The sequence below is a fragment of the Salvelinus alpinus genome, chromosome 2, assembly GCF_045679555.1.
Source record: "Salvelinus alpinus chromosome 2, SLU_Salpinus.1, whole genome shotgun sequence".
Classification (NCBI taxonomy): Eukaryota; Metazoa; Chordata; class Actinopteri; order Salmoniformes; family Salmonidae; genus Salvelinus; species Salvelinus alpinus.
In genome coordinates, this window is record NC_092087.1 from 43056328 (window position 1) to 43080334 (window position 24007).

Here is a 24007-nt window from a genome sequence, read left to right on the forward strand (position 1 = left end):
TCAGTTAGGATCACCAGTTTATTTTAAGAATGTGAAATGTCAGAATAATAGTAGAGAGAATGATTTATTTCAGCTTTTATTTCTTTCATCACATTCCCAGTCGGTCAGAAGTTTACATACACTCAATTAGTATTTGGCCGCATTGCCTTTAATAAATTAACGTGGGTCAAACGTTTCAGGTAGCCTTCGACAAGCTTCCCACAATAAGTTGGGTGAATTTTGGCCAATTCCTCCTGACAGAGCTGGTGTAACTGAGTCAGGTTTGAAGACCTCCTTGCTCGCACAAGCTTGTTCAGTTCTGCAACAAATTTTATATAGGCTTGAGGTCAGGGCTTTGTGATGGCCACTCCAAAACCTTGACTTTGTTGTCCTTAAGCCATTTTGCCACAACTTTGGAAGTATGCTTGGGGTCATTGACCATTTGGAAGACCCATTTGCGATCAAGCTTTAACTTCCTGACTGATGTCTTGAGATGTTGCTTCAATATATCCACATCATTTTCCTCCCTCATGAGCCATCTATTTTGTGAAGTGCACCAGTCCCTCCAGCAGCAAAGCACCCCCACAACATGATGCTACCACCCTCGTGCTTCACGATTGGGATGGTGTTCTTCAGCTTGCAAGCCTCCCCCTTTTTCCTCCAAACATAACGATGGTCATTATGGCCAAACAGTTCTATTTTTGTTTCATCAGACCAGAGGACATTTCTCCAGAAAGTACGATCTTTGTCCCCATGTGCAGTTGCAAACCGTAGTCTGGCTTTTTTTGGGCAGTTTTGGAGCAGTGTCTTCTTCCTTGCTGAGTGGCCTTTCAGGTTATGTTGATATAGGACTTGTTTTACTGTGGATATAGAGACTTTTGTACCTGTTTCCTCCAGCATCTTCACAAGGTCCTTTACTGTTATTCTGGGATTGATTTGCACTTTTCGCACCAAAGTACGTTCATCTCTCGGAGACAGAACACGTCTCCTTCCTGAGCGGTATGACAGCTGCGTGGTCCCATGGTGTTTATACTTGCGTACTACTGTTTGTACAGATGAACGTGGTACCTTCAGGCGTTTGGAAATTGCTCCCAAGGATGAACCAGACTTGTGGGGTCTACATTTCTTTTTCTGAGGTCCTGGCTTATTTCTTTTGATTTTCCCATAATGACAAGCAAAGAGGTACTGAGTTTGAAGGTAGGCCTTGAAATACACCTCCGATTGAGTCAAATGATGTCAATTAGCCTACCAGAAGCTTCTAAAGCCATGACATTTTCTGGAATTTTCCAAGCTGTTTAAAAGCACAGTCATCTTAGTGTATGTAACTTCTGACCCACTGGAATTGTGATACAGTGAAAGTGGAATAATCTGTGTGTAAACAATTGTTGGAAAAATGACTTGTGTCATGCACAAAGTAGATGTCCTAACCGTCTTGCCAAAACTATAGTTTGTTGACAAGAAATTTGTGGAGTGGTTGAAAAACAAGTTTTAATGACTCCAACCTAAGTGTATGTAAACTTCCGACTTCAGCTGTGTCGTGCTTCTTTAGACCTGTCTGAAATAAATTATGGATTTATTATGAAGGTGTAGGCTATATTACATGGATTTATTAAACTTTTTAAAATAGCTTGTAGGCTTTGTGTGGAAGCAAAGATATGCTAAATGTGTTTGTTAATTAACGGTCAATTACTGTGAGGCCGACAGTTATTTGCCTGGCAATCACCGGCTGACGAAATGTTGTGATCGCCACAGCCCTATGCCTACCCCTGCACTACTATATCAAGGGGGATACTACAGTGTGTAATATAGTATTCTCCAATATACTACACAATTCTAAAGTGAGCACTACATGATTGAGGGATACTACAGTGTGTACAGTAATATAGTATCTACAGTATACTTCACAATTCTAAAGTAAGTACTACACATGATCAAGGAATAGTACAGTGTGTAGTATTCTACAGTAAGCATACACAATCGAGGGATACTACAGTGTGGAGTATAGGATTCTACAGTATACTACAGTTTACTACAGAATCCTGTAGAATTCTATAGTATTCTATTGTAAACTGAAGTATTTTTTATGTGGGAAGTCAAAGAGTGACAGTGAAATCCATGATGTGTTTAATTATCTTTTTGTATCTCATCTTTTATTTAATTATCTTCAAAGATTGAGTGAAGGGCATTTTTTCTGCTAATGGGAAGACAGAGCTACTGTAAGTGTGATGACGACGGCAAAGCACTTTTCAAACTCTGAGGAACAAAGCTGAGTGACTACTATTGTAGGTTCGGCTCAGGGTTTGATAGGCAAGCGAACACTTTAATGCCATAAGTTGGCACAATCAGAGTCCTCATCACCAGAAAAGAACCCACATTTTTGTTAGCTTTTTTGATTTCCAAGTCAAATTTCGGCAGGGCTAGTTTGAGTTTTGTCTATTAGGCAGCGTTGAAACAAGTCTCAATGATTGGAGAATTCAGGGTGAAACGGATTGAGCGATCGATCGAGTTGGTCTCAAATGTCATTCCAGAGTGGGCTTGATTGCATTCTGTTAAGTGGTGGTTCTGTGATTTTGGTCATGGAATAATTGAGCCAGATCAAGAGTTTGGGAACAGCTCAGACACCCTTCGACAACAGCTCAGACACCCGTCACATGCGGAAGGTCAAAAGTCAATTTAGGCTACTTTCCATATTCATTTGACTGGTTTGTATGAGGTAAACCCCACACACAGGCTAATTTGACTTAACTTTTATACAGGGTTTTGCTAAAATACTCTGTTGTTGACGTCCTTTTTAAACAAACACTGTCGTTGATGTCCATTTTATATCTGCAAGTTTATGGCTTGGAAAGAGTGCTGTTAGGAAGGGGGACCCGAAGGCAAACAATTACAAAAGCTTTAGCTGATGCGTCACAAATCGGAATGGCTCAACAACCAACAAGTATTCATAATTTTTAAGCTGAAAAGAGTGATAAATGACACCCCCCCCCTTCACCACCATCGTTCATTTCTATCACTCCAAAGCCCATCTGCAGGTTTGCAATAAGTTACATTTAAGGCCCTGAGTGACGGTGACATTGCTAAATGTTGTTTTTTATTTGCAGTTAACGATTAAGCTAGGGCTGAGAGCACTGAATGGCAGCATCTGCCGAGAAGCCACAGAGAAACTGGGACGCCATCAAAGAGACTGCCCCATGGCCCTGCACATTTTTGGATTTCCAATCCTCCATTTTCCCTCTCTCTCACACATACACCTCTCTTACAGACGCATGTGCACACACACACAAGCACACACCTTTGACACACACACACACACACACACACACACACACACACACACACACACACACACACACACACACACACACACACACACACACACACACACACACACACACACACACACACACACACACACACACACACACACACACACACACACACACAGAGAGAGAGAGAGAGAGGCCCACTCCTTTTAAAACCACCATGAATGACATCAGCTAGCTGTTTTTTCTTTTTCTCTTTTTGCCTCAAATGACCTGAGAACACATTGCAGCTCTCTCCTGAGGTCTAGCAAAGCAGGCTAACGTGTATAATAGCTTCTCCCGCTAAAAGCCTCTATGTGGGGCTTTGAAATCCAACACAAATCTTTATCTAAACCCATTCAGGCACCTGTCTCTCATTGACTGCTACACCCCCCCCCCCCCCCCCCGGCTGCCTGTAACGCTCCCGATCAATCATGCACACACTACCTTTCTCAATGTAATATCTTTTTTGAGAGTTTTCATTTTCCCTATAGGGTGGGTGTTGGTAAGAGTTGGGAGGGGGTGGAAAGTTGGGCAGGGAGGGTGGGGCTATAGGAGCAAGGATGTATTGAAGGGGCAGTGGCGAACGCTAGGCATCAATCTTTCATATGCTTTGAGGCCACTTGAAATCAATTCCACCCCGGCCGCTCCACAGCTAATCATGTGGCATAGGGCAGGCAGTGTGCCAAGCCGGTGGATCTTAATGGAGAGCGAGCCAGTCGTACAGACAAAGGGAAAAGCTGCACTGGAGCAGACACAGCAACCTGGGTCCATCTGAAACGATGGATGCTATAAAGTTTCCAAACTGTATAACTAGGTCCAGTACCTGCAAGATCTTATAGTATGATAGTTAAATACATGACAGCCGACAATGAACGTTACAATCTTCCTCGAGTTAGTTACCTGCTTCTGTACGAAAGCTTATTTATACGATGCATCAAAAAATACATTCATGTTTGAAGCCAAGTTCAACTTCTCTTCAGGTGACAGTCTATGCTTTATTGTGCATTTTACAGCTCGTATGATCCATGTGTGACACTTGTAACGTGTTTGAATCATCATACAAAAAAACAACAACATGGGAATAAAGATGGTCCTGAAAGGGAATGGCAAATATACTGTAGGTCCATATTCACATCTATGGCATAGTGCAAGTGCATTATTAGACTTTCTATGAACATTCGTAACAGGTCATATCTCCTTATAACCATCGGCACACACCGGGTTGATTCACCATACCTAGGTATGCTGAGCCTTTAGTGAGTCAACCCGGCACTGTGCATGGGGCGTTGTTGTGTAAGCGGTGCATATGTACGCCAAGCACGGTCTCGTTGTTTATTTCTATTGACTTATTTATTCTGTCTATCGACTATGTTGACTGAAGAACAGGCTTTCTTTTTTCCCTTTAAATCACCAGCTCCTAATTATCTTTCACATTTTCTGCTATCCCATGCCAAAGACACACAATGACCAATAATTACCCCTGTAGGCAGCATCTATCAAGTCCCTGCCATTGATTCCATCTACGTCTCTATCTCTCTCTTTCTCTCCCTCTGTCATCATCTTTACATCTATTTCTCCCTCTCTCTCAATCTCTCTCTCTCTCTCTCTCTCTCAATCACTCTCTCTCTCTCTCTCTCTCTCTATCTCTCTCTCTATCTCTCTCTCTATCACTCTCTCTTGCACCTTATTACTCGTCTCTCCCCATCTCTCTCTCTCTCTCTCTCTCTCTCTCTCTCTCTCTCTCTCTCTCTCTCTCTCTCTATCTCTCTCTCTATCTCTCTATCACTCTCTCTCTCTATCACTCTCTCTTGCACCTTATTACTCGTCTCTCCCCATCTGTCTCTCTCTCTCTCTCAATTCAATTCAATTCAATTCAATTCACTTTATTGGCATAACGTAACAATGTACATATTGCCGAAGCTTATTTTGGATATTTACAATATGAAAAACAATGAGAATCAAAATTGTCAACGGGACAACAGTAACAACAATAGCCAAGGGTCAAAATAGCCATACATTCAAACATAAAAATAAGCATACAGTAGAGTACATGTGCAGGTTGATTGGTCTGTCAGACACTGTCCCTCAACTTATGGCAGGCAGCAATGTAGTGCGCTGCCAACCCACAGCTCTCTGCGTCCTCCCCCAACAGGACGGGTAGCCTATCCTCATCAGAGAGGTCTTTGAAACCTTGAATAAGGGTTTCAAATTTGGGAAAATGACACTCTCTAATTGTTTTATATTTTTGACATTTTGTCAGGAAATGCAGCTTCGTCTCAGGTTCTGCTGTTGTGCAGTGGTTGCACAGCCTTTCCTCTACAGGGAGCCAGGTTTTCCTGTGTCTACCCTTCTCAATGGCAAGGCTGTGCTCACTGAGCTATGGTCAAATATTTTGCCACGGTTTACTGTCGATTTAGGGCCAGATAGCACTGCATTTTCCTTTGTGTTTGTGCTTGTGTTTCCCAATAAGCAATGTAGTTTTGTTTTGACTGTGTTGTAATTTGGTTTATTCTGATTGATTGGATGTTCTGGTCCTGAGGCTTCAGTGTGTTAGTAGAACATGTTTGTGAACTCAGCCCCAGGACCAGCTGGATGAGGGGACTCTTTTCTTTGCTCAGCTCTTGGCATTGCAGGGCTTGGTAATGATGTGAGAGGGGGTCACTGTATTTTAGATGTTTCCAAAACTGAATTGCTCTTTTCTAGTTTTTATTATTAGTGGATATTGGCCTAATTCTGCCCTGCATGCATTGTTTGTAGTTTTCCTCTGGACATGTAGGAGAATCTTACAGAACTCTGCATGCAGGGTTTCAATGGGGTGTTTGTCCCATTTGATGAAATCTTGTTTTGCAAGTGGACCCCACACCTCGCTGCCATAAAGTGCAATTGGTTCAATGACATATTCAATTAGTTTTAGACAAATTTGAATATTAATTTGAATTTGCTTTTTAATGGCGTAGAATGCCCTGCGTGCTTTCTCTCTCAGTTCATTCACTGCCTCATTAAGGTGTCCAGTTGAGCTTATTTTAAACCTAAGTAATTGTAGTGTGTACAGTACTCTATATATTTTGTACCAATTGAGAACTTTGGTCTAATTCCCTGAGATCTGGATCTTCTCTGGAAAATCATTATTTTAGTCTTTTTGGGGTTTACTGCCAGGGCCCAGGTCTGGCAGTACTGCTCTAGCAGGTCCAGGCTCTGCTGTAGGCCATGTGCTGTGGGTGACAGCAGGCATAGGTCATCTGCGAAGAGTAGGCATTTAACTTCTGAATTGTGGAGACTAACACCAGGGGCTGAGGATTTTTCTAGAATAGCGGCCAATTCGTTAATGTAAATATTGAAGAGTGCAGGGCTCAGATTGCAACCCTGGCGAAGGCCCCGCCGCTGGTTAAAGAATTCTGTTATTTTCTTACCAATTTTAATGCTGCACGTATTGCCAGTATACATTGATTTAATTATGTCATATGTTTTACCCCCTACACCACTTTCAATAACTTTGTAGAACAGTCCTGTATGCCAAATAGAATCAAATGCTTTTTGGAAGCAAGCGTATATTTTGGTATTATTTTGGTGGACATGTTTATCTATCAGGGTGTGTAGGGTGGAAATATGATCAGTTGTGCAATGTTTTGGTATAAATCCAATTTGGCTTTTACTCAAGACATTGTGCTTATTAAGGAAGTTTAGAACTCTTACATTGATAATACTACAGAAAACCTTCCCCAGGTTACTGTTCACACAAACGCCTCTGTAATTGTTAGGGTCAAATTTGTCTCCGTTCTTAAAGATTGGGGTTATGAATCCTTGATTCCAGATGTCAGGGAAATAACCTACACTCAGGATCAAATTAACCAGTTTTAATATAGCCAATTAAAATTTTGCACTAGTGAGTTTGAGTATCTCATTTAGGATGCCATCAGGTCCGCATGCCTTTTAAATTTGAGAGCCTGAAGTGTCTTACAGAGCTCCTGGTCAGTAATTGGGGAGTCCAGTGGATTTTGATTGTCCTTTATAGCTTTTTCTAATCGATTCAACTTCTCATGAATTTGGCGTTGTTCTGCGTTTGTGTCACGACTTCTGCCGAAGTCGATGCCTCTCCTTGTTTGGGCGGTGCTCGGCGGTCGACGTTACCGGTCTTCTAGCCATCATTGATCCATTTTTCATTTTCCATTGGTTTTGTTTTGTCTTGTCTCCCTACACACCTGGTTCCAATCCCATTCATTACCTGTTGTGTATTTAACCCTCTGTTTCCCCTCATGTCCTTGTCAGAGATTTTTTGTGTTTTCATGCTCGTGTTGTTTGTATTGGTACGCGACGGGTCCTCGTACCCACTTTGCTTTTATTATGTAAGATGGTTTTGGAGCTGTGTTTTTTTATATTATTAAACTACTCCATTCATACCAAGTTCGATTCTCCTGTGCCTGACTTCCCTGCCACCTATACACACAACGTGACAGTTTGTGTCAATTTGAACGGTGTTGTAGAGTGTTTTAATATGGGTTGTCCAATGTCACCATTTGGTATTGCTAATTCCTCTTGTTTAGAATATTTTAGTTTTTTCCAATTTTGCCAGAAGTTGTTTGTGTTTATGGACTCCTCAATTAGTGTCAGCTGCTTGCTGGTGTACTGTGCTTTTTTGGTTCTGAGTGTACGTTTATAGAGTTTTAAAGTCTCACAGTAATGAAGCCGTAATTCACCATTATTTGGGTCTCTGTGCTTTTGGTTGGATAGTGTTCTAAGTTTTTTCCATATCATTTTACAATCTGCATCAAATCAGTTGTCATCTGTGAAATTTTTTAAATATTTTTTTATCAATTTCAATTGTGCTTTTGCCGTTTGCCTGAATATATATTTGATGTTTTTTACTGCCAGATTGATGCCTTCTTTACTGTGAGTGAATGTGGTATCCAGAATCTAAGAGTGTTTGGATATTTTGGTTCCAGGTTGCTTTCTGGTATTCTTCTGTGCTGTTTGGGCCCATCTGTATGAATTTCTGATGTTGTACAGCTTACTGGGCTGTGAATGTGTGGTTGTTTCCATGTCTGTTCTTTTGAGGAACAACGTAATTTGGCTGTGATCAGACAGAGGTGTTAGTGGCTTGACAATGAATGAGCTGAGAGAGAAAGGGTCAATGTCTGTGATCATATAGTCTACTGTACTGTGGCCAAGAGGTGAGCAGTAGGTGAATCTCCCCAAAGAGTCCCCCGGTAACCTACCATTGACAAAGTACAGACCCAGGCTTCTACAGAGCTGCAAAAGATCCCTTCTGTTTTTGTTGACGGTGCTGTCACTGTTGTTTCTATGGGGGAGATTAAGACAGTTAGAAACAGTATGGCCTGTAATAAAGCTGTCCCCTCGTGTGCTCGTTAGATCAGGTAGTGTTCCTGTGCGTGCATTTGTGTCCAAAAAAGATGAGCACATTTCCCTGGGCCTGGAAATGGCACGTCTCTTCCTCAAGGGTGGGGAAGATCTCCTCTGAGTAATATGGGGATTCTGAGGGGGATATATATTGCGCAAAGGAACACATCTTTTTCTGTCAGTACAAGTTATTTTTTCAGTTTTTACCAAATGTGATATTTGCCAATTTTGAGGGGATCAATTAGATTTTGTAGTTCGGATTTGTACCAAATGATCAGTCCTCCAGAGTCTCTGCCTCTATTGACAGAGCTGTGTTTCTGTGATGGCACAATTACCTCTCTGTAGCCTGTGGGACAGGGACTGACAATGTCAGCTTTACACCATGTCTCCTGCAGAATGATGATGTCAACATCTTTAAGATTTTTGTTGAACTCCAGTGCTAAACTCTTCAGTCCAAAGGTTGATGAGTTTAGGCCCTGCATGTTCCACATGCTAAGTGATAGTGATTTCATGTTGCAAAAAGAAAGAATAGCAGTCTGTCACGACTTCCGCCGAAGTCGGCCCTTCTCCTTGTTCGGGTGGAGTTCGGCGGTCGACGTCACTGGCTTTCTAGTCACCACCGATCCATTTTTCTGTTTCGTTTTGTATTGTCTGTATTATACACACCTGGTTTCAATTCCCCTATTATCTTCCCTATTTAACCCTCTGGCTTTCATTTCTGTTTTGTCCGTGATTGTTTGTTACGTTAGTGGTTGTTGTTATTTCTTATATTTTGTTTTGTAATTATTCCCGTTGTGGAATTTTGCTGAGATGTTTGAGTAAACGTTTTGTGTTTCGCTCAACACTGGTGTCCTGCATTTGACTCTGCTACTTCGCCGCACACAACCCTGACAGAATCACGGACCGATCTTCAAATGGAGTCAGCAGGCGCAGCCAGCCCCTCTCTCCCAGTCGAGGAGCAAGTTCAACAGCACGCGACCATGTTACACAGTTTAGGGACCGCCATGGATCGCGTGCTGCAGACTATGGACCGATGGGAGAGAGGAGGTCTCCCGGTAAATCATACCCCATCAACCCCACCCACGCATCTCCCTACTCCACCGGTCATTCCTCCATCGTCAGGACCCAGTGGGATTCGGCTCTCGCTCCCAGGAGCGTATGACGGTACAGCCGCCGGGTGTCAGGGGTTCCTCCTACAGTTGGAGTTATACCTGGCAACTGTTCATCCGACCCCTTCAGGATGAGAGAGAGTGGGCGCCCTCATCTCCTGTCTGACTGGTAAGGCCCTGGAGTGGGCCAACACCATCTGGGGAAGAGAGGGTCAAACCCTGGATGACTATGATGACTTCTCTCGCCGCTTCCGGGCGGTCTTTGATCATCCACCTGAGGGGAGAGCGGCGGGAGAGCGTTTGTTCCATCTCAGACAGGGGATGAGGAGCGCTCAAGATTTCGCCCTGGACTTCCGTACTCTGGCTGCTGGTGCGGGATGGAATGAGCGGGCCCTGATCGATCACTACAGGTGTAGTCTACGAGAGGACGTTCGTAGGGAGTTAGCCTGCAGGGACACCACTCTTAACCTGGACCAGCTGGTGGATTTATCTATCCGGCTGGATAACCTGTTGGCCTCCCGCGGACGTCTAGATCGGGGTCCGCCCGTTCCATTACCCAGCCCCTTGGATCCTACACCGATGGAGTTAGGAGGGGCTGCTAGAAGGGAGACCGGAGGTGGGACCACTCCATGCACCAACTGTGGACGCAGAGGACACACTGCTGTCCGGTGCTGGGGTGTTTCTCCTGGAAGTCGAGGTAGCAGGCGGAGCACTGATGGGTCATCTCCGGTGAGTAGGCACATAACTCACCCAGAGTCTTCTGTTGCGCACATGTGGTTACATATAGAATTTCCTGAGTTTTCCTCGCATCCCCAGCATAAGGCGCTAGTAGATTCAGGCGCAGCTGGGAACTTTATTGATCGCTCTTTAGCACATAGATTAGGGATCCCTATTATTCCTGTTGATGTTCCCTTCCCTGTACATGCCTTAGATAGTCGTCCTTTGGGGTCGGGGCTGATTGGGGAGGTCACAGCACCCATCGCTATGAGAACGCAGGGGGATCACGAGGAGAGAATTAGTCTCTTTTTGATTGACTCTCCTGCGTTTCCTGTTGTGTTGGGTCTTCCCTGGTTGGCCTCTCATGATCCGATTATTTCGTGGCAACAGAGGACTCTCAAGGGATGGTCCTGTCAGTGTTCAGGTAGATGTGTAGGTGTTTCCTTAGGTGCCACTACGGTGGAAAGTCCAAACCAGGTTTCCAACATGCACATTCCTCCCGAATATGCCGATTTGGCACTCGCCTTCTGTAAGAAGAAGGATTGAGTCGCCTTCTTCTTACAGAAGGCGACTCAATTACCACCCCATCGACCGGGGGATTGTGCGATAGATCTCTTGGTAGACGCTACACTTCCCAGGAGTCACGTGTATCCTCTGTCACAGGAGGAGACGGTGGCTATGGAGACATATGTCACCAAATCTCTGGGACAGGGATACATTCGGCCTTCCATCTCACCTGTCTCCTCGAGTTTCTTTTTTGTGAAGAAGAAGGATGGAGGTTTGCGCCCGCGTATTGATTATCGAGGATTAAATAAGATCACGGTAAAATACAGTTACCCGCTACCACTCATAGCCAGTATGACCGAGTCATTACACGGGGCGCGCTTCTTCACAAAATTGGACCTCAGGAGCGCTTACAACCTGGTGCGTATTAAGGGGGGAGATGAGTGGAAGACAGCATTTAGCACCACTTCTGGGCATTATGAGTACCGAGTCATGCCGTACGGGTTAATGAATGCTCCATCAGTCTTCCAATCATTTGTGGATGAGATCTTCAGGGACCTGCACGGGCAGGGTGTAGTGGTGTATATAGATGACATTCTAATATACTCCGCTGCACGCGCCGAGCATGTGTCCCTGGTGCGTAGGGTGCTTGGTCGACTGTTGGAGCATGACCTGTACGTCAAGGCTGAGAAATGTCTGTTCTTCCAACGATCCATCTCCTTCCTAGGGTACCGCTTTTCAGCGTCAGGGGTAGAGATGGAGAATGACCGCATTTCAGCCGTGTGTAATTGGCCGACTCCAACCACGGTAAAGGAGGTGCAGCGGTTTTTAGGGTTTGCCAACTACTACCGGAGATTTATCCGGGGTTTTGGTCAGGTAGCGGCTCCCATTACCTCACTGCTGAAGGGAGGACCGGTGCGACTGCAGTGGACAGCGGGGGCGGACAGGGCTTTTGGTCACCTGAAGGCTCTGTTTACCTCGGCTCCAGTTCTGGCTCATCCTGATCCTTCCTTAGCATTCATAGTTGAGGTGGACGCGTCCGAGGCGGGGTTAGGGGCTGTGCTGTCTCAGCGTTCGGGTACGCCACCAAAGCTCCGCCCCTGTGCATTCTTTTCGAAGAAGCTCAGCCCGGCGGAGAGAAACTATGATGTGGGGGACCGGGAGTTGCTGGCTGTTGTCATGGCTCTGAAAGCGTGGAGACACTGGCTTGAGGGGGCTAGACACCCTTTTCTCATTTGGACTGACCACCGCAATCTGGAGTACATCCGGGCAGCGAGGAGAATGAACCCTCGCCAGGCGAGGTGGGCCATGTTTTTCACCCGTTTTGATTTCACCCTTACCTACAAACCAGGTTCCCAGAACGTTAAGGCAGATGCACTGTCCCGGCTGTATGATACAGAGGAGAGGTCCACAGATCCCACTCCCATAATTACAGCCTCTCGCCTGGTGGCACCGGTGGTGTGGGAGGTGGACGCGGACATCGAACGGGCGTCACGTACAGAGTCCATTCCACATGACTGTCCAGCGGGGCGTCTGTACGTTCCGTTTGATGTCCGCGATCGTTTGATCTGTTGGGCTCATACGTCACCCTCCTCTGGTCATCCTGGTATCGGTCGGACGGTGCGCTGCCTTTCTGGGAAGTACTGGTGGCCCACTTTAGCTAAGGACGTGCGGGTTTATGTTTCCTCCTGTTCGGTATGTGCACAGTGCAAGGCACCTAGACATCTGCCCAGAGGGAAATTACAACCCCTTCCCGTTCCACAGCGACCATGGTCACACCTATCGGTGGATTTCGTGACGGATCTTCCCCCGTCGCGGGGTAACACCACGATCCTGGTCGTTGTGGATCGGTTTTCTAAGTCCTGCCGTCTCCTTCCTTTGCCCGGTCTCCCTACGGCTCTACAAACTGCGGAGGCTCTGTTCACCCATGTATTCCGGCACTACGGGGTGCCTGAGGATATAGTTTCTGATCGGGGTCCCCAATTTACGTCTAGAGTCTGGAGGGCGTTTATGGAACGCCTGGGGATCTCGGTCAGCCTTACCTCAGGTTTCCACCCCGAGAGCAACAGGCAGGTGGAAAGAGTAAACCAGGATGTGGGTAGGTTTCTCAGGTCCTATTGCCAGGACCGGCCGGGGGAGTGGGCAGCTTACATCCCCTGGGCCGAGATGGCCCAAAACTCCCTCCGCCACTCCTCTACCAACCTATCACCTTTTCAGTGTGTGCTAGGTTACCAGCCGGTCCTGGCACCATGGCATCAGAGCCAGATTGAGGCTCCTGCGGTGGATGAATGGTTTCGGCACTCAGAGGAGACTTGGAACGCTGCCCACGTACGGCTACAACGTGCCATCAGGAGACAAAAGGCGAGTGCCGACCGCCACCGCAGTGAGGCCCCGGTGTATGCACCGGGGGATCGGGTCTGGCTCTCGACCCGAAACCTACCCCTTCACCTGCCCTGCCGGAAACTGGGTCCGCGGTTTGTGGGGCCATTTAAAGTCCTGAGGAGATTGAACGAGGTTTGTTATAGGTTACAACTCCCCCCTGATTACCGTATTAACCCCTCGTTCCATGTGTCTCTCCTCAGGCCGGTGGTGGCTGGTCCGCTCCAGCAGTCTGAGGTGCGGGAGGTTCCTCCGCCCCCTCTTGACATCGAGGGGGTCCCGGCGTATAGCGTAAGAGCCATCATGGATTCTAGGCGTCGGGCGAGGGGCCTTCAGTACCTCGTGGAGTGGGAGGGGTACGGTCCGGAGGAGAGATGCTGGGTACCGGTGGAGGACATTCTAGATCCGTCTATGTTACAAGAGTTTCACCGTCTCCACCCGGATCGCCCTGCACCTCGCCCTCCGGGTCGTCCTCGAGGCCGGTGTCGTCGCGCTGCTGGAGCCGCGCGTCAAGGGGGGGGTACTGTCACGACTTCCGCCGAAGTCGGCCCTTCTCCTTGTTCGGGTGGTGTTCGGCGGTCGACGTCACCGGCTTTCTAGTCACCACCGATCCATTTTTCTGTTTCGTTTTGTTTTGTCTGTATTATACACACCTGGTTTCAATTCCCCTATTATGTTCCCTATTTAACCCTCTGGCTTTCATTTCTGTTTTGTCCGTGATTGTTTGTTACGTTAGTGGTTGTTGTTATTTCTTATATGTTTTGTAATTATTCCCGTTGTGGAATTTTGCTGAGATGTTTGAGTAAACGTTTTGTGTTTCGCTCAACACTGGTGTCCTGCATTTGACTCTGCTACTTCGCCGCACACAACCCTGACACAGTCAGAAATACAGTAACTACTAACTAATAAGTTCTTAACCTTTCACGAGCCTCTACCCCGGGTCCGGGATCACCCCCCACCCCCCCCACACACTGATTAGCATAGCTAGCATAGCTTCACAAGTAGATAGTAGCATCTAAATATCATTAAATCACAAGTCCAAGACACCAGATGAAAGATACACATCTTGTGAATAAAGCCACCATTTCAGATTTTTCAAATGTTTTACAGGGAAGACACAATATGTAAATCTATTAGCTAAACACGTTAGCAAAATACACCACTTTTCTAACTCCATCAGTTTCTTACTCCTTCAGGTGCTATCACCAATTCGGCTCAACTAAGATATTGATAGCCAATAACCTATAAAAAACCTCTTCAGATGACAGTCTGATAACATATTTATGGTATAGGATAGGTGTTGTTAGAAAAAAGTGCATATTTCAGGTAGAAATCACAGTTTACAATTGCACCGACCATCACAAATCGACTAGAATTACTAGATAGAGCAACGTGTATGACCAATTTACTCATCATAAAACATTTCATAAAAATAGACAAAGCATAGCAATGGAAAGACCCAGTTCTTGTGATTTCAGACCATATTTCAGATTTTCTAAGCGTTTTTCAGCGAAAACACAATAAATCGATAAGTTAGCATACCACATGTGCAAACGTTACCAGAGCATCGATTCCAGCCAAAGAGCGCTATAACGTAATCACCGCCAAAATATATAAATTTTTTCACTAACCTTCTCAGAATTCTTCCGATGACACTCCTGTAACATCATTTTACAATATACATATACAGTTTGTTCGAAAAGGTGCATATTTAGCCATACAAAACCGTGGTTACACAATAAAAATACTAGGAAATCAAGCCTCAATATGTCTGACGTCATCTATCAGAGTGATCTAGTTTAATTGAAAGCTAATCATATACTTGACTAAAAAATACAGGGTTGACAGGAATCGAAAGACAAATTAGTTCTTAATGCAACCGCTGATTTACATTTTTAAAATTATCCTTACTTTTCAATACAGGGTTCGCCAAGTGAAGCTATACCAAACAAAATGGCGAAATATGCGTTTAAAATATTTCGACAGAAACACGGTTTATCATATTAAATATTGCTTACTTTGAGCTGTTCTTCCATCATATTCTTGGGCAATGTATCCTTTCTATGTTATAAACGTCTTTTGGTCGATAGATGTCCTCTGTCCTTCGAAATGTCCACCACCAACGACCGACACCCCAAAACGTGTCCAAAGTTTCAGAGTGCACAACAAATAAATTCCTCAAAATCGCACTAAACGGATATAAATTGCTATAAAACGGTTCAAATTAACTACATTATGATGTTTTTAACAACTATAACGACTGAAAACATGACCGGAGAAATATTGCTGGTTAGACAACGATTTGGAACGAGGCAAGTCCGATGGCCTTCACGCTTCAGGCGCACGACGAGAAAGGGCGGTCCCTATACATTTTGGTCTTTTATAATGGCTGTGAATGTCCCATCGATTTCATTCAAAACGTGATGACGTACAGACACCCAGAGGAAGACGTAGGCAGTGTCGGTTTCTTCATAGCATTCACTGTCGCCTTAAAAACAGACTCCAGATCAGAGGTAAAAATTTCTGAAATCTGAACCCTGTCATGAAAAGTGCTGTAGAAATTGTTCTGTACCACTCAGAGACAAAATTCCAACTTCTATAGAAACTAGAAGGTGTTTTCTATCCAATAATAACAATAATATGCATATTGTACGATCAAGAATTTAGCACGAGGCAGTTTAATTTGGAGACCCAAATATGCTAATGCGGAACAGCACCCCCTATAGTTGCAAGAAGTTTAAGAGTGAGATAAACAGGATAACAGCTAAAAAAAAATTCTGTTATATAAATATTCCTATTCATTGAACAAGTAAATTCTAGTACAATAGGTGTGTGCGTGTGTGTGTGTGTGCATGAGTCTGTGTGTGCTTAGTGCAGTTTAGTGCAGATGTATTGGAGTTAAAGCAATAGTAGTTGACCAGTATCAACATGACTGAGAGGACACATGACATGGTATGAAATACAAAACAAAACAAGATGGGACATTTTATCGACATTACATTGCACTTTTCACTGGCTGTCACTCAGGTTGTGGCTGGAGGACACATATTTGGCTGCCAAAACGGCACATTTTGGCTTTTCACCCAATAAATATTTGATATTTTCTTCATCTTTAATAGTTTCAAATTCTTTGTATTGAATTATAATTTTTGGAAATAAATATTCTCTTCAGTCTGAGTATTTGTCACAATGTAATAGGAAATGCAACTCTGTCTCTACCTCTCCCCCTGAGCAGAGTGAGCACAGCCTGTCCTCTCTGGGCAACCAGGTTTGTCTGTGACGACCGGTCTCTATAGCCAGACTGTGCTCACTGAGTCTGTACCTAGTCAGTGTTTTCCTCAGTTTTCTATCAGTCACAGTGGTCAGATAGTCTGCCACCATGTACTCTCTGTTTAGAGCCAAATGGCATTGAATTTTACTTAGATTTTTTGTGGTGTCTTTCCAATAGGTGATATATTTTTATTTTCTTACTCTGCATGCAGTATTTCGATTGGATGTTTGTTCCATTTGGTAAATTCATTGTTAGAGATTGGACCCCATACTTTGCTGTCATATAGAGCAATTGGTTTTATAACTGATTCGAAAATTTGGGGCCAGATTCTATTTGGAATTTCGATTTTAATGTTCCTTTTAATGGCATAGAAAGAAAGCTACCTGTGTTGCTGATATTTAGTCCTAGATACGTGTTTTTGGTGTGTTCTAATAGAACTGTGTCCAAATATAATTTATATTTGTCATCCTGATTTCCGGACCTTTTTTGGGATATCATTATATGAGGGGTTTTTTGGTTAACGGTCAGAGCCCAGGTCTGACAGAACCTGTGAAGACGATCTAGGTGCTGCTGTAACCCCTCCTTAGTGGGAGACAGCAGCACCAGGTCATCAAGCGTACAGCAGACACTTGATTTCAGTGTTGTGTAGTGTGATACCAGGTGCTGCCGATTCTTCTAATGTTTTTGATAATTCATTAACTTCTTAGTGATCTCTTCCCGCGCCCATCCCGTTAACGGGATTGATTTGACAACACCCAGTGAAATAGCAGCGCGCCAAATTCAAAAACAGAAATACTCATAATAATAATTCATGAATCATACAAGTGTTATACATGGGTTTAAAGATAAACTTCTTGTTAATCCAGCCACAGTGTCAGATTTCAAAAAGGCTTTACGGCGAAAGCAAACCATGCTATTATCTGAGGACAGCACCCCATCAATCATACACATTAAAATCATAATTCAACCCGCCAGGCACAACACAAAAGTCAGAAATAACATATAATTCATGCCTTACCTTTGAAGATCTTCTTCTGTTGGCACTCCAATATGTCCATTAAACATCACAAATGGTCCTTTCGTTCGATAAAATCTGTCGTTATGAATCCAAAATGTCCATTTATTTGGCGCGTATGATTCAGAAAATACACCGGTTCCAACTCCCGCAACATGACTACACATTATCTAATTAGTTACCTGTAAACTTGATCCAAACATTTCAAACAACTTTCCTAATCCAACTTTAGGTATTTTTAAACGTAAATAATCAATAAAATTTCAGACGGAATAAACTGTGTTCAATACCGGAGGAAAACAAAGTGGAGCAAGCTTTCAGGTCGTGCGCCTCTACCACAACAGTACACTTCACTCGACCCTCGTTCTGGACAACCCTACTTCTTCATTTCTCAAAGGAAAAACATCAACCAATTTCTAAAGACTGTTGACATCTAGTGGAAGCGATAGCAACTGCCTTAGAATTCTAGATTTCCATTGAAATCCCATTGAAAAGAGAATGACCTCAAAAAAGAAATTTCCTGGATGGTTTGTCCTCGGGGTTTCGCCTGCCAAATACGTTCTGTTATACTCACAGACATCATTCAACCAGTTTTAGAAACTTCAGAGTGTTTTCTGAAGAAACTTCAGTGTTTTTTTACTAATAATATGCATAACCTAGCTTCTGGGTCTGAGTAGCAGGCAGTTTACTTTGGGCACACTTTTCATCCGGACGTGAAAATAGTGCCCCCTAGCCTTAAGAAGTTTTAATGTAGATGTTAAATAGTGTTGGACTTATTGGGCAGCCCTGTTTCACTCCACGTCCCTGAGAGAAGAAGTCTGTTTGCTTGTTGCCAATGTTAACCGCACATTTGTTTTTAGAGTACATTGATTTAATAACATCATATGTTTTCCCTCCAATACCACTTTCTATTAGTTTATAAAAAATACCTTTGTGCCAAATTGAATCAAATGCTTTCTTGAAATCTACAAAACACTAGTAGATTTTGCCTTTGTTTTGGTTTACTTGTTTGTCAATTAGAGTGTGGAGGGTGCAAATGTGGTCTGTTGTACGATCATTTTTTAGAAATCCAATCTGGCTTCTGCTCAGGACGTTGTGTTTGTCAAGGTAATGATTTAGTCTGCTATTTATAATACTGCAGAGAATTGTCACCAAGTTGCTGTTAATGCAAATTAATCTGTAATTATTTGGGTCAACTTTATCTCTATTTTCATAGATTGGTGTTATCAATCCCTGGTTCCAAATATCGGAGAAAATACCTGCAGTGAGGATAATGTTGAAGAGTTTGAGTAAAGCCAATTTGAATTTGTGGTCTGTATATTTGATAATTTCATTTAAAATACCATCAGCACCACAGGCCTTTTTGGGTTGGAGAGTGCATAGTTTTTCCAATAATTCTTCTTCTGTAATTGGGGTATCCACAGGATTCTGATAGTCTTTGACTGCTGATTCAAGGATTTGTAATTTTTCTTGTATATCTTTTTGTTCTGGGCTCTTTGTTATATTGCTGTAGAGGTTTGCAAAGTGATTTCTACACATATCCCCATTGTGGATAGCCAATTCCTCCTGATGAGGTTTGTTTAATTTATTCCTGTTCTCCCAGAAGTGGTTTGATTCTATGGATTCCTCAATTACATCCAGCTGATTTCTAATGTGCTGTTCCTTTTTTTTTCTTAGGGTGTGTTTGTATTGCTTCAGTGTTTCCCCATATTGAAGGCGTATATTTTTGTTGTCTGGCTCTCTGTGTTTTTGATTAGATATATTTTTCAATGACTTTCTTAGATTTTTGCAATCATTATCAAACCATTTTTCATTATCTGTTATTTTTGGTTTGCTTTTATGCTTCTTTAGATTAGCCAAGGAGGCTAATTTGTCAAATATAAAGTTTATGTTCCAAACGGACAAATTTACACCTTCATTGCTGTAGGAGAATGTTAAGGCTAAAATGTTGTCCAGGAGAGATTGTATTTTTTGGCTACTAATTGCTTTTTGGTGGATGTCTGTATTGTTTGCACTCCATCTATAGGTCTGTTTAGTACCATGTCATTTATTGGGCCGTGATGCTTCATGGCTGGGTTCCGCTCTTCTCAGATGTGATTTTACTGTGGTCCGAGAGAGGTGTTAGTGGCCTGACTGTGAAGGCTCTGAGAGACTCTGGGTTGAGGTCAGTGAGGAAGTAGTTTACAGTGCTGCTGCCAAGGGATGCTGCTGTAGGTGTACCTACCAAAAGAGTCCCCTCTTAGCCTACCATTGACTATGTACAGACCCAGTGTTCAACAGAGCTGTACTCCATTTTTGTTTTTCACTTTGTCATAGTTGTTTCTGTGGGGGTATGTGGGGAGGGAAAGATTGTTGCTTCCTGGTAGGTGTTTATCCCCATGACTGTTAATAGTGTCTGGTTCTTCTGCTGTTCTAGCATTCAGGTCTCCACAGACCAGTACGTTGCCTTGGGCCTGAAAGTGACTAATCTCCCTCTCTAGAATGGAGAAACTCTCTTCATTGAAGTAGGGTGACTCTGAGGGGGGAATGTATGTGGCACAGAGGAAGATGTTTTTATCTGTCAAGATAGCCTCCTTGTTGATTTTTAACCAGATAAAGAATTCTCCTGTTTTGATCAATTCGATTTAATTAATTCGTTCAGATTTATACCATATTAGCATTCCCCCTGAGTCTCTGCCTTGTCTGATTCCTTTTAATTTAGTGGATGGTATGATTATCTCTCTATAACCTAGTGGACAGCCAGTGGAAACATCACCTCTGCACCATGTTTCTGGGTTTCTGCTCTTTAGCCCAAAAGCAGAGGACTTCAACCCTTGTAAATTCCAACATGCAACGTAAAAAGATTTCATAACTTTTTTTTTCTTTACCTTCAAAATTAGAAAAAACACTCACAATCCAACAACAACTATTAAAATAGGATTTTTCAATTAACGTAAACTCTTATTATGCAAATGTGATTTGTTTATCATTTAAGATAGCATTTGTGTCATGCCACTTGGGTGGATGTAGTGTGAGGATAGTGGAGTTCTTGTGCTCATCTTACCATGACCCTCGGCCTATCACATGTGAGCATAGTAGACTCAGCATTTGTTTAATGTCACTCATTTGGTTGGTAGGGGCTGGGCCAGTTGCTCCTCTCACAGCCTGTGCGTAGCTCTGCCTGCTGGGCTGTGGCTCCTCCAAGTGTGGGTCTGCGGTGGGGGGCAGGGGGGTGACAGGCCTTGTCTGGGTGGGTCTGAAGCTGGGCTGGGGTGGTCTGTGCTGCGCTAGCTGTGGTGGGCATTGAGGTTGGTGGTGCTGTGGCTTGGGGGTCCGGGGTGCTGGTCCGGGGTGTTGTCTCGGTGATCTCGGAGTGATGGAGATTGCTCCGCTGTTCCTGGGTGGAGAGGTCGGGCTGTGGTTTAAAGCGACGTCCTTGAGAGTCTTGGCAAGGATGGGGACTGTCTCCCTGTACAGGTGAACATGGTCATAGAGACAGTCCAGATCGAGGGTGGGATGGTGGGCCAGGTGTACATTGGGTCGCAGGGCACAGTCCCGGGAGAGGCTGGCGTTTATTCCTTGGATTGTGGCAGGGTGGAAGTCCATTCCTCTGCAGAAGGGTTGACAGCACGATCCTTGAGTTGGGGAAGATTGCGGAGGCCTTCTCAATCACTCCTCGTAGTGAAGTCGCCACCCTCTCCTGCTGAGCACGCAGGTCATCGCTTCCGGTGTGTATGATTATGTGGCTTAGCGACCCAAGATGGGCCTTATCAAGCAGCTCTATGGCACTTTGCGTTGTTGGGCACCACACCTTTCTCGTTATGTATGGGAAAAGGTTATTCTCCTGAACAAACTTCCCATTTGAGTCCATCAACAGGACGATGTAAGCCAGTGTTTCTTCAGGACTGGAGGGGGCAGAGGGGGGGCTGGTCTGGTCACTCTCTATTTCTCACTCTCTCTCTGTATCACTCTCTCTCCCTATCACTCTCTCTCCCCCTATCACTCTTTCTCCCCCTTGCTATCTCTCTCTCCCAATCACACTCTCTCTCTCTCTCTCCCCATCACTCTTTCTCCCCATTGCTATTACTCTCTCCATATCACTCTCTCTCTCCCATTCACACTATCTCTCTCCCTATCACTCTTTCTCCCCCTTGCTATCACTCTCTCCATATCAATATCTCCCTATCACTCTTTCTACCTATCACACTCTCTCTCTCTCTCTCTCCCTATCACTCTATCTGTCCCTATCACTCTCTCTCTATCACGCTCTCTCCCTATCACTCACACTCCCCATCACTCTCTTTCCCTATCACTCTCTCAACATATCACTCTCTCTCTCTCTATCACATTCTCTCACTCTCCATTTCACAATCTATCTCTCTCCCTATCACACTCACTCTCTCCCTATAACACTCTCTCTGCCTATCACTCTCTCTCCCTATCACACTCTCTCTCTCCCTATCACGTTCTCTCTCTCTCCCTATCACACTTTCTCTCTCTCCCTATCACACTCTCTCTCTCTCCCTATCACTCTCTCTCTCCCTATCACTCTCTCTCTCCATATCACTGTCTCTCACTGCCTATCACTCTCTCCCTTTCACTCTCTATCTCTCACTCTTTCTCGCTATAACACTCTCTCTCTCCCTATCACACACACTCTCTCTCCCTATCACACACACTCTCTCTCCCTATCACACACACTCTCTCTCCCTATCACAACTCTCTCTCTCCCTGTCACTCTCTCTCTCGCTATCACACTCTCCCTTTCTCCTTGTCACTCTCTCTCCCCATTGCACTCTCTCTCTCCCTCTCTCCCTATCACACACTATCTCTCACTATCTCTCCCTATCACACACTCTCTCTCCCTATCACTCTCTCTCTCTATTACTCTCCCCCTATCACATTCTATCTATCACTATCTCTCTCGCTATCAATCACGCTCTCTCTCGCTATCACTCTATCTCTCTCGCTATCACTCTATCTCTCTCCCTATCACACTCTCTCTCTCCCTATCACACTCTCTCTCTCACTATCACTATCTCTCTCTCTCTCTCTCTCTCTCTCTCTCTCTCTCTCTCTCTCTCTCTCTCTCTCTCTCTCTCTCTCTCTCTCTCTCTCTCCCCCTATCACATTCTATCTATCACTATCTCTCTCGCTATCAATCACGCTCTCTCTCCCTATCACTATCTCTCTCTTCCTATCACTCTCTCTCTCTCTCGCTATCACTATCTCTCTCCCTATCACACACTCTCTCTCTCTGGCACACACTCTCTCTCTCCCTATAACTCTCTCTCTCCCTATCCCTCTCTATCTCTCACTCTCTATCCCTATCACACATACTCTCACTCTCCATATCACACTCCCTATCTGCCTATCACTCTCTCCCTATCACACTCTCACTCTCTCTCCCTATCACTCTCTCACTCTCCCTATCACTCTCTCACTCCCCCTATCACATTCTATCTATCACTATCTCTCTCGCTATCAATCACTCTATCTCCTCTATCACTCTCTTTCTCTTCCTATCACTCTCTCTCTCGCTATCACGCTCTCTCCCTATCACACACTCTCTCTCTCTCTCTGGCACACACTCTCTCCCTATCCCTCTCTATCTCTCACTCTCTATCTCTATCACACACACTCTCACTCTTCCTATCACACTCCCTATCTGCATATCACTCTCTCCCTATCACACTCTCTCTCTCCCTATCACTCTCTCACTCTCCCTATCACGCACTATCTCTCTCTCTCTCTCTCTCTCTCTCTCTCTCTCTCTCTCTCTCTCTCTCTCTCTATTACTCTCCCCCTATCACATTCTATCTATCACTATCTCTCTCGCTATCAATCACGCTCTCTCTCCCTATCACTATCTCTCTCTTCCTATCACTCTCTCTCTCTCGCTATCACTATCTCTCTCCCTATCACACACTCTCTCTCTCTGGCACACACTCTCTCTCTCCCTATAACTCTCTCTCTCCCTATCCCTCTCTATCTCTCACTCTCTATCCCTATCACACATACTCTCACTCTCCCTATCACACTCCCTATCTGTCTATCACTCTCTCCCTATCACACTCTCACTCTCTCTCCCTATCACTCTCTCACTCTCCCTATCACTCTCTCACTCCCCCTATCACATTCTATCTATCACTATCTCTCTCGCTATCAATCACTCTCTCTCCTCTATCACTCTCTTTCTCTTCCTATCACTCTCTCTCTCGCTATCACGCTCTCTCCCTATCACACACTCTCTCTCTCTCTCTGGCACACACTCTCTCCCTATCCCTCTCTATCTCTCACTCTCTATCCCTATCACACACACTCTCACTCTCCTATCACACTCCCTATCTGCATATCACTCTCTCCCTATCACACTCTCTCTCTCCCTATCACT